Source organism: Macaca mulatta, chromosome 7 (genome assembly GCF_049350105.2).
Source record: "Macaca mulatta isolate MMU2019108-1 chromosome 7, T2T-MMU8v2.0, whole genome shotgun sequence".
NCBI lineage: Eukaryota > Metazoa > Chordata > Mammalia > Primates > Cercopithecidae > Macaca > Macaca mulatta.
In genome coordinates this window covers 40,435,260-40,450,397 of record NC_133412.1, presented here as the reverse complement: position 1 = coordinate 40,450,397, position 15,138 = coordinate 40,435,260, and the positions used below count along the sequence as shown (strand labels likewise).

Here is a 15,138-nt window from a genome sequence, read left to right as displayed (position 1 = left end):
GGCCTCCCTGGTACCAAGTCTATGCTGTATTCCCAAACCTCACCTGACAGCCGACAAATCATGAGTGATCAGTGACTAGTCGGTGTGGTTTTCATGAGGAAGAGCCAGCCGTTCCTCAGGCCAGGCCAGACTTCCCAGGGTGGAAGGACCTTGGAGAGGTTGAGGTCAGCTACATGGGGACTCAGCTTAGCAGATCCAGAAACTTGATTTGGTGACCACCTAGCAATAATCTGGCCCAGGGGACTGAATGACAGATACCAGACTCTCCAGAGTCTGAATGATCTCCAGAGTCTGAATGATCTCCAGAGTCTGAATGAATGATCTGGGTACTGATCTGTTGACCAGATATTTATGCTCGTTAGTGTATACGTTTTCTGTTGCTGATGTAACAAATGACTACAAACTTAGTAGCTTCAAACAATACACATTTATTACCTTACAATTCTGGCAGTCAGAAGTCTGGAATCAGTTCCACTGGTTTTAAATGAAGGTGTGGGCAGGGCTGCCTGCCTTCTGAAAGCTCTAGGGGATAATCAGTTTAATTGCACTTTCCAGATTCTAGAGACCACCTTCATTCTTTGGCCCCTTCACCTGCCTTCAAAGCCAGCAGCATAGCAGCTTCCAGCCTCTATGACTCTGACGACCTGGACTCCTTCTTGTTAGATTTGGCGCATCCAGACGATCCTGGAGAATCTCCTCATTTCAACATTCTTAGTTTAATCACAGCCACAAAGTCCCTTTTTCCACATAAAGTAATGTATTCACAGGTTCCAGGGATGAAGACATGGACATCTGGAGGGAGCCGTTATTCAGCCTATCTCCTTCGGTCAGTTTTTTTCTCTTCCCATAGCAGGATCATAGTTAAGCCAGCCTATGGGCAGAGGCTGCTGAGGAACCTGAAACCAGAGTACAGGGGTGTGTGCAACCTCCATGAACGGGTCATCAGCTGGCTGCAAAGCAGCTGGGCCCCAGTCTGCCATCCAATCAACAAGGAGAGGAAACTTCTGACACTCAGGCTTCCCTTCTTGTAGACACTATAGACTTTTGTCAGATGGACTCCAGTGCTGATTGTCAGGTACTGCTCTACTTACTCCCAACTCTCCATCTCTGATAGTTACAAGTCATCTTTTATGGTTGCTTGATGGGACCTGTCCCATCCTGGGTTCCCTTAACCTCTCTGACAAATTGTGTTACAGACCAGTCCCCAGTGACAGCATTTGACCCAGTGTTATCCAGGACCTCACAGCTCCCTGCCCTTTTCTCCCTGCCTCTCTGACTTTTGGCCACACATCCCAGGTTCCAAAGTCTGCTCTGCTCTGCCCTTCTCCTGTCTTTTTGATAACTTGTTAGGACTTTCCTTTCTGGATTCTGTGCAGAAATACTCTCATCCATTATGCACTGAGTTTTATTAGTAACCTTGTCTCAAAATTCGGGGAATACCTCCTTCGTGGTAACCTTTTTTAAAAAAACTGATTCTCAGCCAGGCGCAGTGGCTCACACCTGTAATCCCAGCACTTTGGGAGGCCGAGGCGGGTGGATCATGAGGTCAGGAGATCGAGACCATCCTGGCTAACACAGTGAAACCCCGTCTCTACTAAAAATACAAAAAATTATCCGGGTGTGGTGGCAGGCACCTGTGGTCCCAGCTACTCGGGAGGCTGGGGCAGGAGAATGGAGTGAACCCTGGAGGCGGAGCTTGCAGTGAGCCGAGATCGTGCCACTGCACTCCAGCCTGGGCGACAGAGTGAGACTCATCTCAAAAAAAAAAAAAAACAAAAAAAAAAAAACAAAAAAACATTCTGCAAGAACCTGTTTATGCGCCAGGCTCTGGGTAAGGCTCAGAGAGCCTAGAGGCCAGTAGAGAAAATGAATTTTCTGTTATCACATCTTCACATTCAAGTATGTGTAATTATAAATGAAGATTAGTTGCTCTTAAAGACAGTTAATGAAAATTTAAAACAGAACTGCCCCAGATTGGGGGTCCTCAAGGGAGACTTCCCTATGGAAGTGCCATTTGAACTGTGATTATCGGAGAGGTGACAGGGAGGAGTCGGGGAGCTGGGAGGTGGCTGTGGCTGCGGGCAGAGACAGACAGATGGGGAGGAAAGGTCAAGGGGGGTTGTATGGGCAGGCAGGGGCCAACCTGAGGGTTTTGAGTTTTAGCCTAAGAGCAAAGATTTTCAGCAAGAAGAGAGAGGGGACGGATCAGGTGTGCTGAAACCATCTTCCTGATTGTAGCGTGAACAGCTTTTATGGGGAGGGAGGAGAGGACAGGATTGGTGTAGGGAGAGCAGTTAGGAGGTTCTTTTGGTAACAGAGGTAAGACATGAAGGTGACCTGGCTGGGGTGGTAGCAATGGAGAAGAAGAGGAGTGGTTGGTTTCTCAGAGGTAGTTTGGCGGTAAAAATCTAACAGGAGATGGTGACAGTTTCAATACGAGGCAAGAGGTGGAAAGTTTCGAAGATGGAATCAAGCTTCACAGCATATATAAGTTACTATTAAGTAGCCTGATTTTTTTTTTTTTTTTTTTTTTTTGAGACAGCGTCTCGCTCTGTCGCCCAGGCTGGAGTGCAGTGGTGTGATCTCAGCTCACTGCAACCTCCACCTCCCAGGTTCAAGTGATTCTCATGCCTCAGCTTCCCAAGTAGCTGGGACTACAGGCATGCACCACCATGCCCAGCTAATTTTTGTATATTTCATAGAGATGGAGTTTCGCCATGTTTGCCAGGCTGGTCTTGAACTCTTGACCTCAAGTGATCCACCCTACCGGCCTCCTAAATTGCTGGGATTACAGGCGTGAGCCACCGTGCCTGGTCTGCAATGAAACATTTTTAAAAGGAGGAAATGCTAGCTCTTGTGTATTTTGTGACAGGCCTAATGAAAACAGCTGCCTTCAGTGTGAGGGGGTTGCTCCATCCTTGTGAACCTCAGACATGACTATGTTGGTGGCTTCTGGGAGAAGTTTACATATCTAAGTTCAAGTTCGTAGGTGGCCGACATGGTTGATGCTTTTATCATCAGAATTCCCCTAACATTCTTTGCGGTGGGGAGATGGACTATCTCTAAAACCAAACCACCATCATGAGGGAGCCTTAGACTGAGAGGCTTACTTATGGAGACTCATATTTGGAGAATTCTGGGAATCCAACCCCAAGAATGTTGGCCCCTTTCCCCACTTGTTATGGTCTTTTGAACTTCAGGATTTGGCAGTCTGTCAAACCAAATTAACTCTGGGTGCAAAAGTCAACGCAGTCCAGAGCAATCTCTGCCTCATTGCTGTAGGCTGGATGTCTCTAACAGGCATGTCTTGGAATCCTTGCCCTTTTTCCCTTTTCAGTTAGAATAGATTCTCTGGTATAAGAATCTGCATGAACACTTTTCTCCCAACATTATTTTTTTATATTTTATTTTATTTTGAGACGGAGTCTCACTCTGTCACCCAGGCTGGAGTGCAGTGGCACGATCTCGGCTCACTGCAACCTTCACCTCCCGGGTTCATGTGATTCTCAGGCCTCAGCCTCCTAAACAGCTGGGACCACAGGCGTGCGCCACCACACTAAGCTAATTTTTGTATTTTTGGTAGAGACAAAGTTTCACCATGTTGGCCAGGTTGGTCTCGAACTCCTGACCTCAAGTGATACCCCCGCCTTGGCCTCCTAAAGTGCTGGGATTACAGGCCTGAACCACTGCGCCTGGCCACAATGTGATTTGTTTTTTAAATAACAAGACACTTGGTTGCTTTGTTGGGACAGAATTTCCAGGATTTCACATTTGAATATCTGGGCCTAAGTGTCCTGGTGGCACCATTTGGATCTCTTAATTAAAGTCACTTGTGGCTGGGGGTAGTGGCTCAAGCCTGTAATCCCAGCACTTTGGGAGGCCAAGGCAGGTGGCTCACTTGAGGCCAGGAGTTCGAGACCAGCCTGGCCAACATGGCAAAACCACATCTCCACTAAAAATACAAAAATTAGCCGGGTGTGGTGTCACATGCCTGTAATCCCAGCTACTTGGTGGCTGAGGCATGAGAATTGCTTGAACCCGGGAGGCAGCTATTATAGTGAGCTGAGATTGTGCTACTGCACTCCAGCCTGGGCAACAGAGCAAGACCCTGTCTCAAAAAAAAAAAAAAAAAAGAAAGAAAGAAAAAAGTCCTTTGTTAAAGTGAGTGGACCCCTTTGGAACATTCAGTCAGATTCTGCTACCCAAAGGCTAGAAACCCAGCCTCCCAGCACACAGTGCAGGAGAGGAGTGTGTACCTTAGGATGAGGCTGAAGGCTCTTGGACAGGAAGCCTGGCCAGTGTGCTCCAAACTCTCCATTACTTTTGTTCAATTACACATTATGAGAAGGGGAAGGGATGAGGAAAGCAAATTAATGCTTAATCACTGTTAATACCCAATGCACTTCTAAGGAAGGCCCCTGCGCCTCATTGTGGAGATCTACATACACCTGCGCAGTGACCCCAGCCACACCTCTGGCTTCATCATTAACATCTAGGATTCTCGACCTTGGCTGCACTTTGCACGATAGAGAGGGGTTGAGGGGGTGGGAGTGTTAAAAAAAAATCCCAGCACTTTGGGAGGCCGAGGCAGGCGGATCGCCTGAGTTCGGGAGTTCAATACCAGCCTGGCCAACATGGTGAAACCCCATCTCTACTAAAAATACAAAAATCCAGCTGGGCGTGGTGGCGTACGCCTGTAATCCCAGCCACTCGGGAAGCTCAAGCATGAGAATCACTTGAATCCAGCAGGCGGAGGTTGCAGTGAGCCAAGATCGTGCCACTGCACACTAACCTGGGCGACAGAGCAAGACTGTCTCAAAAAAAAAAAAAAAAAAAAAAGACAATGCCATGGTAATGATTTTGTTCATTACCATAAGATACATGGGTCACCCCAATCTTACCTACTGGCCTAAGGGCAAGTGACGGCCACTTCAGTTCCACTCTGTCACGTGCCCCACTTGCCCAGCACACACCTTCCTTCCTCCCCGGTTAAGATGCTGGCTGGTGTTTCCGGTGGAGCTGGTCCTCATGCCCTGTCTTAGCACTGGACTGCTGTTGAAGAATATGGATACTCACTCATCTTCTGGCTCTCTCCTCTCTGGCTTCCCTGGATTTCAGCCTCCAGGAACCAGATCCTGACTCTGGCTTGCTTGGTTGGCATCTGCACCTCCCTCTGGGGGTTGTGGGCAGATATTTTTTCTTGAGCATGTTCCATGCCTGTACCCCATGGACTGTGTGTTAACTCTGCGTATCCACCAGTTTTCCATTTGAGTGACTAGGAAAACATTTGGCATACAATGCTTTGTGACGTCCTTTGGTCTCTACTTGTTTACATAGTAAGTCCACCTCTATTCTTTTTCCCTCTAGCCTGTGACAATGCAAATAGCATTATTTGGCTCCAATCCCATCTAAACACAGTGCCAATGTAGATTGTGAAACCATGTTATGGTACTCAGCGGCTGGCCAGAGGACCCAGAACCTGCAACCACAAATCTAATTTTAAACAGTAATCAAAGGGAAAGACAGAATTTGAAACTCCATAGGTGTCTGGGGGTGAGTCTGCAGATCCCAGCGTGGGAAGCCTGAGCTTGCTGGCTCAAGCATAGGTGCCCAGAGCCATGTCAGGAACCACAGGGAGGCTGGGAATATGACTGTTGTTATCAATGTGTGGCTACTTAGTTCTTTCTTAGAAACCATCTCAAGAGTTATTCCCTTTATTTCTATGCCCCGGTCTAAGTTTGAAAGCTTTTCCTCTGAGCTCTCTTGATCACTGGGGGACCAAAGATCTAAGGCTAGGTCCATCCTTAGATCTTCCTCCCAAAGTCTCCATCGGGCACTGCATACCTCCGCCTCCCTCTCATAGATGCCTCCTGTTTGTGGGTACCGAGGTCCTGAGTCATCTTCCTGCAATTGTACCACACTCTGGCCTTACCATGTTGCTATCAGATTCTCCAACAGGTCATTGCATGGGCCTCCCCAGGCACACTAACCATTCATACCTCACAAAACATTCCTTTCTGGGCCAGGCACGGTGGCTCATGCCTGTAATCCCAGCACTTTGGGAGTCCGAGGCGGGCAGATCACCTGAGGTCGGTAGTTCGAGACCAGCTGGACCAACATGGAGAAATCCCGTCTTTACTAAAAACATACAAAATTAGCTGGGTGTGGTGGCACATGCCTGTAATCCCAGCTACTCGGGAGGTTGAGGCAGGAGAATTGCTTGAACCTGGGAGGCAGAGGTTGCAGTGAACTGAGATTGCGCCATCATACTCCAGCCTGGGCAACAAGAGAGAAACTCCGTCTAAAAAAAAAAAAAAATTTCTTTCTGGGCTTAAAAAGTCAATCAGTATTTTCTCCATAATCCATGTAGCTCAGAGTTGATATGCTACATGCCAACACTCACTGAAAGTGAGTGTTTACTCATGTCCCCTTATGACAGACAGCTCTCCAACGTTTAATTTCAGCTCTGCTGTTTACTAGCTGTGTGAACTTGGGCAAATCACTTAGTTTTCTAAGCCTCAGTGTCCCCATGTATAAAATACTACATGCTCTGCCTTCTATACAGAGTTGGGAAACTCAAACTTGATAAAAGATGTGAAAACATTTAAGAAATTATAGGCCGGGTGCGGTGGCTTATGCCTGTAATCCCAGCACTTCGGGAGGCCAAGGTGGGTGGATCACTTGAGGTCAGGAATTCGAGACCAGCCTGGCCAACATGGTGAAACCCTGTCTCTGCTAAATTTACAAAAATTAGCTGGGCATGGTGGCGGGTGCCTGTAATCCCAGCTATTTGGAAGACTGGAGCATAAGAATTGCTTGAGCCTGGGAAGTGGATGTCAGTGTGAGCTGAGATTGCGTCACTGCACTCCATCCTGGGTGACAGAGTGGGACTGTCTCTAAATAAATAAATAAATACAATTATAAAGTGCTAGTCACATGCAAGTTGGTACTGAAACAGGCCTTGACATATTTCATAGTCACTTTATAATTCTTCCATCAAGTCTGGACAAGTGTCACCTTAGCACAGATCAACCCAGATCAACATACTGAAAATTTAGAAACACAAGATTCTTTAATAGAGGATATTTTTCTGCCTTGCTTCTTCTAATTGCAATATATCATATTTGATCATTGTAGTGCTTGATGGATTTATTTTGCAGCTTACTATGATAGAATGAGAAATCATTGGCTTTTCCAAATAGATCATGGCTGCCTCCCCATTGGAGAAAGAGGTACTCTGTAGAGCAACTAGGTTAACTCAGAATATCTACACCCTGAAAGGCCAGTTTTCTTTTTTTTTTTTTTTTTTTTTTTTGAGATGGAGTCTCGCTCTGTCGCCCAGGCTGGAGTGCAGTGACCGGATCTCAGCTCACTGCAAGCTCCGCCTCCCGGGTTCACGCCATTCTCCTGCCTCAGCCTCCTGAGTACCTGGGACTACAGGCGCCTGCCACCTCGCCTGGCTAGTTTTTTGCATTTTTAGTGGAGACGGGGGTTTCACCGTGTTAGCCAGGATGCTCTCGATCTCCCGACCTCGTGATCCACCCGCCTCGGCCTCCCAAAGTGCTGGGATTACAGGCTTGAGCCACTGCGCCTGGCCCCCAGTTTTCTTTTTATAATGAAAACATATTAAGGGAATTTGGAAATAAAAAGAGAGAAATCATCCAGAATTCTACCATCTTAACATCGCTCTGTGTTTTTGCCCATTACAGCCTCGTTGGCATCCAGAAGCACTTAAACTTAAGAGGGCTGTAGTTACAATGTACATATCATTTTGGTATTCTGCCCTTTTTTCACTTAAGCATTTCTCCACATTTCTTTTTTCTTCTTTTTGTGATTATACTTTGATAGGCATCCACATTCCTACTTAGCCTCCGTGTTTATCATTTTAATGATGAAATAACATTCCATGAACTGAATTAATCATGATTCCTTTTGGGTCAGGATGTAGGTTGTCTCCAGGTTTTTCTTTTTCTACTGTTAATAATACTACAACAAACAGGCCAGGCACGGTGGCTCACACCTGTAATCTCAGCACATTGGGAGGCTGAGGTAGGTGGATCATCTGAGGTCAGGAGTTTGAGACCAGCCTGACCAAAATAGTGAAACCCCATCTCTACTAAAAATACAAAATTAGCCGGGCATGGTGGCACACACCTGTAATTCCAGCTACTTGGGAGGCTGAGGCAGGAGAATTATTTGAACCTGGGAGGTGGAGGTTGCAGTATGCTGAGATTGCACCATTGCACTCCAGCCTGGGCAACAAGAGCAAAATGCTATCTCAAAAAATAAAAATAATGCTACAACAACTGGCTTCTTAAATATAGCTTTTTGCCTTTGTTGAAAACTAAAGTCTCCAGGATAGAATTATTAGCTCAAAGCGTAAAAACTCTTTAGAGTTCCTGCAAATATATTTTTATTGCTTTCCAAAAGGATCCCACAAATTTTGATGCTGTTAACATATTTTATCTCATTGCTAACATTCCAGCATTGAGCAATTTATTATAAAATTTTACTAATTTAATAGGTATCAAATGCTATTCTTTTAAAATGCTATTTTTATTTCCACAAAGGAAAGACAATTTTCAAGGGCTACTTTTTTAGAGGGAAAAGTTTTGTCACCAGAAAGATAAATCCAGGTAGCTGATAGTATCTTCAGTTAGCCTTTTGTCCATACCAAAGACATAGGAGAATGAGCTGGTACTCAACCTCCCCTTGAGAGGGTGAGAGCAGCTAGATCTGCCCCTTTAAACCATGATATCCAGGTCTATGGTATGCAGTAGGGTGGATACTACTGAAATAGTTTACATATTCTTGCTGGAACTTAATAATACACTTTCAGTTTTACTGAACTTCTAAACCAGCAACATAAGTTAAGCATCCGGGAATATTACAACATGCAAATTGACTATCATCTAACAACTGGCATCTAGACTCAGTCAGAAGGAGTTTTCAGGCAAACAGAATCTGGTGTGATGTTTATAGCTGCGTAGCGGGAGCCAGGCCTCTTAGCTTTGCTATTTGTGTCAGTTCCCAAGGGAACTTAAGTGGAAAAAGGCCACTCCAATTTTCTCTGTTTTAGGTTGCCCATTTGCCTGAAAGAAGTGATGTGAAACTTGTGAACCAGAATCTTGGAAATATTCTGAGAATCTCAGATGGAAGAGACCATTTTAATTATGAAACCTTTTTTCATTAAAAAAAAAAAATCAGGTAACCTTTTCCCCATTTCACATTTCTGGTTCAGATACTCAATAAAATGCAAATAGAATGACAGAATTTACTTTGATAAGCTCAAAATCAGTAGCAAAATATAAATCAAGATGCCTTATTCTGAAAAAATGTTAAAGATTTGTTAAAAACGGTAATGTAAGCAGAGATGATTTTAGGTATTTAGGACGTTTAATTGTGTCCCATCCTGCCTTTCCCCCTTTACATATTTAACATTTTTTTTTCTGATAGGAAAGTAACTTGTAGATTGGAAAAAATATCTTATTTTATCTTAAAAACAACTGCGTGAAGCACATGTTATTATGGTGTCTTCATTTTACAAATGAAGAAACAGACTTAAAGAGGCTAAGGGCCCCGAGGTCACACTGCTCAGAAGTGTGTCTCAGCTCCCTTATTCAAGCTCTTCTATTTCTCAGGGTTTACCCTTCTTGCATTTGAAACTGAGCAAAAGTTTAAATTCTTTTACCCAGGCTGCAGAATGGGTCTGGGAAAGACGGTAATGTTCTTGAGAGGATCATGCATGTAGGTGCTGGGGAGAAGCCATTGGGTGGAGAATGTGTGAACAGCAGGTGGCAGCAGTGTCTTTGGAGTGCGTGGTTGTCCCAGGCAGTCCTCAGAAAGCAAGGTCCGTGCATACCATTGAGCACTAAACCTAATGTCTGACCTCTCATCTCTGACCTCCTGCTGAGCCAGGTGGACTACCTACCACCTAGTAAGGTACAGTGTATCCCTGGGGAAGGAGTTGGGGAGAACATTGGGAAACAGGTGACTTGGGAGTCATTTCTAATTGAAAGGCTCCCATCTGGATAACTGGTATAATGTGCAGTGGTCTGACCCTGGCATATTACTTAGCTTCTCTGTTCTTCAATATCCTTTCTGTAAAATGGGGATAATGGCCATCTGCCTCACAGGATCACTGAGATGATTAAGGGAACGTGGTATCTACAAAGCCCTTGGAACAGCCCAGTACCGGGCGCACACTATGTGTACGTTACCCATTATTAATACTCTTTGTTGAAGGCTTTATCATTTGCGGTGGACTTTCATACCTATCATTTCATTCCATCCTCCCACCATATTTTAAGATACAAATATTACACCCACTTAATAGAGGAGGACACCGGTTGAGCCAGAGAAAGTACAAATTAGCATGAGCTTTGAAGTCAGAGATTGGAAATCAGGCTCGTTAGAGTTGTGGGATTTGTGCAAGTTACTTAATGCTTTGGAACCTCAGTTTCTTTGTAAATGAGTGATAATATTACGTATCTTGTGGGTTTATGACAACATATATGAAGTTTAAAACAACATATATGGTTTAAAACAACATATATGAAGCCCTCTGGTGTGGTTCCTCTTCCACAGTGAACACTTAAAATTATTCAACGGATGTTTTAAAACATCAAAAAGTATTTAGCCGGGCGTGGTGGCTCATGCCGGTAATCCCAGCACTTTGGGAGGCTGAGGCAGGCGGATTGCCTGAGTTCAGAAGTTCGAGACCAGCCTGGCCAACATGGTGAAACCCCGTCTCTACTAAAAATACAAAAATTAGCCGGGCGTGGTGGCACATGCCTGTAATCCCAGCTACTCAGGAGGCTGAGGCAGGAGTATCGCTTGAACCTGGGAGGTGGAGGTTGCAGTGAGCCGAGATGGTGCCACTGCACTCCAGCCTGGCGACAAAGCAAGACTCCATCTCAAAATAAATAAATAAATAAATAAATAAATAAATAAATAAATAATAAAAAGTATTTTAAAAGGCAAGTAAAGTTACTCACAATCCACCACCTAGAAATAACCTTGTTATTGTTGTGATGTGTTTTTTCCCCTAGTATTTGTAAGCGATATGGCTGAGCTCCTATCACATATGTCTAAGTCAGTTGACCAAGATGCCAAAGCTAAGACAGGGGCAGAACTGGCTCACACACCAGGCAGGGCTGCCTCCAGGGCCAGATTCTTCTGCGTACCTACTTCTCCACACTTCCTCAATCAAGTTAAGGCTTAAATGTCTTTTGAGAAACTGATGAAAAAATATTTCAAGTGTTTCAAGTTTGAAAATATACACTTACATTCAAAAGCACGTAAAGAAACCAGAGGTACCCAAGACAATCTAATTATACAGTTCAAGGCTGGAATTCTGCCCAGAAGGTAGCCTTTCATGTGCAAAACATGTTAATTTCTACAGATTTGTGTTTGGCCAACATTTTCACTGTAAAAACATTACTGTTCAAGCTGTTACGACTACAACAAGTAAATTTGGAAAAATCAGTGAATTAATCATTTGACAAATGGATTAAATTGAGTGAATTAATGATTCAGCAGATTGGGTCTTCGGGTGCACTAAGAGCCCTGAAAGCTTCTTGAGACAGATATTCTGATTCTAGGGTCACGGCTACTCACCATGTGTGCATCCCAACTCCAAATCCACACTCATTTCCTGGTTGTCTCCTCAGCGAGAGCTGGTGCTTCCCCGTTGGTTCTTAGGGTTGAAGCCCGCTCACTATGGGTCTTAGAGTCAGAAGACCCAGGTTTGAATCTCACTGGGCTTGTCCACATCTTAGCCACAGAACACTGGCCAAGCCAGTGCACCCTGGAACCGCACTGTCACCGATTACAGAGAGATAGTGCTGATGCCTGTCCTGCTTTGTTCCCAGCATCACTGTCACTACCAAATCAAATGGAAATGCTCTCTGGGAGCCGGAAAGTGCTAGGTGAATTTTAGTTCCTCATGAGTTCATTATTATGAAAACCACAGTGGCCACGTGTGCTCTCTGTCATGCGGTGGTGGGGGGAGGGCTGGGGACGGCTCTTGGGGAAGGAGGGCCAGGCCTGCTCGCTGGGAGAGGGTCACCACTCACCTTTGCTCTTTGGTCTCTGCCTTTCTGGTCACTGACACGCATGACAGAACGGCACACACACCTATTAAACTGCCTCCCCCAGGTCATCTGCCAGTGAGCAGCTGGCAGACCCCAGTGGCCCTACAAACGCCTCCTCACTGGCCGCTTCAGGCTGAGGTCATTTGCCCGGAGCCACTGGGGTGGGGTGAGAGGGAAGCCTGGGTTCTCCCAGTCACCTTGGGCCCTGTGCGGCCAGGCTGGGTGGCATCCTCCTCCGTCTGGCCTCTCTGCACCCAACTCTGAACGCAGCCTGAAAGAGGGCAGAAGGGTTGTCTGCTGGGCACCTTTGCTGCCTCACAGCCAAAGAAACCTGGCTGGGGAGGGCTGGGCAGGGAGGGTACACAGCTGGGCGTGACAGGGAGGGCGTGAAATGGCGTAAGCATGGGAACAGGATCAAAGGCAGAGAACGAGGGGGCAAGAGGTGTCTGGAGAATGCAATTGTTTTCCTCCTCCCTTTTCTCAAGTGGAAGAGTGAAATCATTAAAGAAAATAATACCCTTCAAAGGGGAATTGGCCATCAGTGTTGAATTTTAGTGCTGGAGTGGGTGACACATCCCAGCTGCAGTCAGGAGACCTACCGCTGCTGACTGACTCTGCACCAGCCACCCGCCATCAGCCACCAGCCCCCGGTCAAGCAGTCGTTTACCACCCACTTGGTCTGGCTCACTTTCTGTTTCCTGAGTTACATTAGCCCTAGTGGAGACCTAACTTAACAGTTCATCACGCTTGAAAGGTGCTTCTTCCTCCCAGAGAACTTCATGTCCACCCTCTAAAAGCTCATCTGTCTGAACAGCCCTTCAGGGTTAAAAGCACTTGTGTTCAGATGGAAGGTTCTGAGGTTCCATCTAATCTTGTTATTACCCAGACATCAGCTGGGCCCTCATTTCACCCCTCCGAGATTTGGTTCAATTTAGCCTGGACCCCAATTCCAGGTCCAGCTTAAGACCATTACAGGTCCCAGGGTCTTTCAGTTATGGAGTCAGCATTCCACATCATATCAAACACATTAGAATATACCCATATTTCACATTGAGTGTCACATTTTTGCTGTGGAAAGGATCAAAAAGACTTTATTAATCTTGCTTTTGAAATTCTAGCTGCTCACTGACTACATGTCTGGCTATGTTCTCCAGGCCGGCACTGTGCATGCACAGTACGTTTTGTGGAGGGAGAAAACCAAACCTTAGTATTATTTTCAAACAGAGAATCCAGAAACATTAAATTTAAACATGAATGAAGTTGACATTGTTTGTTTTACAGACATTTAATTAAAATGTATTCCTTTCAATTTCATACTTTTCCCTTTATATTTTAGATACAATAACTTTTTTTTTTTTTTTTTTGGCATGTCACGTATTTTCACAGGCCTTTGAAAAAGGCTCATTGACCAGAGGCCCTGTCCCAGGGCCCTGCTGACCAGATGGCTCTGCTGGTGGTTGCTGAGAGCCCTTCCCAAGATTTTGCCCCACCCCTCACCTCATTCCCAGCCTCTTTCTCATTCCCTGCTCCCTGCTCCTGTGTGTCTATCTGCCTGTGTTTCAGTTTCCGCTGGTATCAAAACTGACCGCAAAGCCCAGCTCCTTCATTGTTACATGGACATTTCATAAGGTTGATACCTGGACACATTCTGAGGACCATCGAGAACTGGCACTTACATACCTTGTAAGCTCCTGGCATCTGCTTGGCTCCACCCTTTCCCTCCCAGTGCCCACCCTCTCTCACTCCACATCCTGCCAAGGGCAGCTCTCCAGGGAGCCTGCATCACATCAACCACTTCCCTTGTCTGGCTGCTTCTCTTTCAAACAGCCAGGAATGCCTGCAGTCCCTATCGCCCTTGAATCTGCAGAGCAACATTGCTGCATCTCTGCACAAGCATTATCCGATGCCTCCATCCCTTCCAGAGCTTCCTGGGCAGGAACTGCTGCTGGACACATCCCAGGATGGGGATCTCACCATCTCTCAGGACAAGGCTTTTGCTTGCCTTTTGGCCTGTTCTCACCATAAAAAAATTAGTAAGATGAGGCCAGATGCGGTGGCTCATGCCTGTAATCTCAGAACTTTGGAAAGCCAAGGTGGGAGGATTGCTTGAGCTCAGGAGTTTGAGACTAGCCTGGGCAACACAGGGAGACCCCGTCTTTACAAATACTACTACTACCACTACTACTATTACTACTACTAGTAAAATTAGTTGGGCTTAGTGGTGCACGTTTGTAGTCCCAGCTACTCAGGCATCTGGATCGCTTAAGCCTGGGAAATTGAGGCTGCAGTGAGCCATGACTGCGCCACTGCACTACGGCCTGGGTGATAGAGAGATACCCTGTCTCAAAAACAGAGAAGAAAGTAATAAGATGAATGTGAATTCTGGCTTTATTTCAACTGCTCCTGATCCTGCCTCTGGGCTCCTTTGACCTTCAGCCTACCCCTGAGAGACAGAGCTCTGTCTCCATGGGACAACTGAGGAGCCCTGTAGCAAAGGCCCAGCTGAGATCCAGCCTCTCGACTTGCAGTCCTGGCTTCCTCAAGGTCCCGTTTTCTCCCTGACTGCCTTTTATTACTCGGCTTTCTTCAGGGAAGAAATGCACTGCACTGTGAATTACCTTCAGCAAACAGAAGCTCTCTGCTTGTTGAAGTAAACAGCGCTGCAGAGGGTGGGGCGGGGAGGGGCTGGGGTGGGAACAGGGCCAGCTTCCCCATTAGCCACAGGAGGCACAGTGCCCAGGGCCCACAATAGGACCCATGGAAATGATGCGATTTCTTTTAAAATCGGGAGAAAAAAATAACTTTTAGGTCAAATACAATGTTTTAATATGTAATACAAATCTATTTTTCTTCTTACCAATGCAGATGTAAAGTATGATTTTTAATATTTTTTTTCATAAAGGGATGCATGAAGGCTACAGTACCCAGGGTCCAGGTCCACAGAGTGATAATATGGTCCTGGTGGGCAGGGGTGTCTGGACTGAAATTTATGTGTGACAGTCCATTTAATGGCACCAGTCCATTTAATGGCACAGTGGTGCTA

General features: G+C 45.8%; 1 long non-coding RNA gene across 1 annotated transcript; it reads right to left on the bottom strand.

Annotated features, from left to right (window-relative positions):
- Positions 1–408: 408 nt before the first annotated feature.
- Positions 409–5,176, bottom strand: LOC106999209 (uncharacterized). The gene is made up of 2 exons (XR_001445928.3): positions 4,902–5,176; positions 409–896 (listed from the first exon to the last, which is right to left on the bottom strand). It is a non-coding gene; the product is annotated as an uncharacterized LOC106999209 (long non-coding RNA).
- Between the last annotated feature and the right edge of the window lie 9,962 nt (positions 5,177–15,138).